At 38.1% G+C, this 3,069-nt stretch overlaps 1 long non-coding RNA gene across 1 annotated transcript in view; it reads left to right on the top strand.

The window, feature by feature from the left end:
* The window catches only part of LOC136017707 (uncharacterized), a 6,634-nt gene extending 4,049 nt beyond the window's left edge, over positions 1-2,585 (top strand). The window contains exon 3 of the long non-coding RNA XR_010614049.1: positions 2,479-2,585. This is a non-coding gene — a long non-coding RNA (uncharacterized LOC136017707). The remainder of the gene's footprint in view (positions 1-2,478) is intronic.
* The last annotated feature ends 484 nt before the right edge of the window (positions 2,586-3,069 follow it).

Genomic DNA, 3,069 nt, shown 5'->3' with positions numbered 1-3,069 from the left:
TGTTAGCTTATTTTCCCTGTATAAAATTTTGGTTGACTTCCAGTTATTCTGGTAAACAAAATATTTGACTTTGGTTCTTCATATTTTTTCATGTATGTGCTGATATAAACACTAGTGTTGATTTAAAAAATAACAATGTATTAAACCATTTTAATTTTGAATAAGCAGTTTCAGAAGGTAGTGACACATATATCTATTATGGTTGTCAGTATCTTTTACTTGGTAATTAGTATTCTTATTCATGAACTATAAACTTCCCTTTTCCAGAGGGACCTTGACATGCTTGTGAGGGGGGCTGATGCCAGCCTCATGAAGTTTAATCATGCCAAGTGCAAGGTCCTACACCTGGGTTGGAGCAATCCCAGGCACAGCTAGAGGTTGGGCAGAGAAGAGATTCAGAGCAGCCTGTGGAGAAGGACTTTGGGTTGTTGGGCAATGCGAATATGAACATGAGCCAGCAGTGTACGCTCGCAGCCCAGAAAATCAACCGTATCCTGGGCTGCACCAAAAGGAGCATGACCAGCAGGTTGAAGGAGGTGATCCTGCCCCTCTACTCTGCTCTCGTGAGACTTCACTTGGAGTATTGTCTACAGTTCTGGTGTCCTCAACATAAAAAGGACATGGAACTGTTGGAACAAGTCCAGAGGAGGGCCACAAGAATGATTAGGGGGTTGGAGCATGTCCCGTATGAAGATGGGCTGAGAAAGTTGGGGCTGTTCAGCCTGCAGAAGAGAAGGCTGTGTGGAGACCTCATAGCAGCCTTCCAGTATCTGAAGGGGGGCTGTAGGGATGCTGGAGAGGGACTCTTCTTTAGTGACTATAGTGATAGGACAGGGGGTAACGGGTTAAAACTTAAACAGGGGAAGTTTAGATTGGATATAAGAAGTAAATTCTTTCCTGTAAGGCTGGTGAGGCACTGGAATGGGTTGCCCAAGGAAGTTGTGAATGCTCCACCCCTGGCTGTGTTCAAGGGTAGGTTGGACGAAGCCTTGGGTGACACGGTCTAGTGTGAGGTGTCCCTGCCCATGGCAGGGGGGTTGGAACTTGATGATCTTAAGGTCCTTTCCAACCCTAACTGTTCTATGATTTTATGATTCTGTAATTTTCTCATGCAGTGATTTTTTCTAAGTACTCAAATACTGCTGAATTTATCAGTAGACATAGACATTGTGCCCCATTATATTTTGGGATAAATAAAGCATGTAAGTGGACAAATAAGAGTAAAATCCTATACTTTTGTGATTTATTTAACTGGGTATGTGACTGCAAGTCTTCATTAGAAAAGCATTTGGTCACAGCAACTGTATTATTTTGGTTCCTATAAACTAAGCTAGCCAGCCTTATGAAAGTAATTACCTTGGTGTATCAGGTAATTACTAAGAAAGTGGACTTTTATACTGAGAGAAATATTTTTCAAGACAAAGCACTTTAAAATTTCTATTCTCCCCTGTTTTGCTGTTTCTGTTCATCTTAGTTATGCTATGATTATACTGTATTTCCTTGAGCCTGCTTTGTTGTATGCAAGCTTTTAAGTGGAATTCAGAAGAATCCTTTTCATTGATGGCGCTGCAAATCTCTTTCAGGAAGATATTTAACAGTTTGCAGGAAACAGAATAGTGGAATGGTTGAGGTTGCAACTGACCTCTGGGGGTCATCACAGCAGAGACAAAGCAGCACAAGGATTTAGACTCTGAAGCTGAGTTTTATGAAACATTTGCCGACATTTTGGTGGCAATGATGACTTCAGTAGTTCCTTTTCCTTGCTGTTTGCTCTTGCTCTTGGGTTACAATGTGGGGACACTCTACAATGGAAATGGGAGATCTAGATTAATTTCTGCCTTTTCTCCACACTTTTTTTTTTTTTTTTTTTTAACATGGATCAGTTATCTGATCTATTTCGCAGTATGAAAAAAGCAATTTTTGGCACAGCGAAGCAGGTGGTGCTCTTATAAATAAGAATGAGCAGCTATGGGTGGAAACAGTAGGAATTTCTTACATCTGTATTCCTGCTGAAGTTCATAACCTTGATGTAACTTTTCTAAAAAGTCATCCTTTAAGCTATGTGTATCTGTTTGAATTTGTTTAAAAATATAATACAAATTTTAGATGTGTTCATTCTCTTCTAAATTTAATAGTTCTGCATAGTAAAATTATGATTTGATGTTCTTTTGATTTTTCTTTTTGTAATATAGTGAAATATTCTCATCTTATACACTACTCAGAAATGCAATTTAGGTAGGGCACATTGGAAATTCTGTTTTGTCACACTTCTGCTTATTCTGTACCCTGAATGGCCATGGGCGCTGCTGTGATTTGTGTAGTGACAGCAGCTCTAAACTGTTCGACTTTAACTGAATTGTGTTTTCTAACGGTCAGAGCTGTGTGTGCGCTCCTTGTTCTGCTCCAGAGGTGAGTGTGAAAATATCCATAGAGCTTATCAGCTTATCACTCTTTATCTTCTGTTCATGAACATTTTAGGTTCCATCCTTGGATGTGCTACAGGTGGAAGGAAAAGCAATATTAAAAATTAAACCAGATGAAGTTCAGAAAGAGCTACAAAAGGAAAATGGCTTGCAACAATCTTTGCCTCCTCATGCTTCAGATGTCAAGTAATTTTAAAATCTTATTATTATAAAAAAAATTACTGAAAATATATTAAGTGATTAGTTCTTAGCATGACAGATAAGTTTGTGGAAGAAATAATACCATCCCCGCAAACTTCGATCTGAACTTTTGCAATTTCTGATCTCGGTTATCAAGTTTAGCTTGGTATCTCTAGTTTTAATTTGCTGTTTATCTCCTTTAAATTGTTCTGATTTACATTTTTTAAAAATCCAGAGAGCCTATTCAGACCTGCTGTATGCAGATGAAACTTCTCTTGACAGCAGCAGAAGCTGAAGTTGCTTATGTGGGGGTTGAATATATCCATACAATTCCAAGCATAATCTAATCAAAATAATTAAAAACAAACAATGGAAAATACCACAAATTTAATATAAGCAATGCCAGCTGTAAGTCATCAACTTTAAATAGAGAAGATGTATTAAAAATTCATTAACTTGAATTTGT

This window comes from Lathamus discolor, chromosome 6, assembly GCF_037157495.1.
Source record: "Lathamus discolor isolate bLatDis1 chromosome 6, bLatDis1.hap1, whole genome shotgun sequence".
NCBI classification, from domain to species: domain Eukaryota; kingdom Metazoa; phylum Chordata; class Aves; order Psittaciformes; family Psittacidae; genus Lathamus; species Lathamus discolor.
The sequence above is the reverse complement of the archived record's forward strand: the minus strand, read 5'-3'. Positions and strand labels throughout refer to the sequence as shown.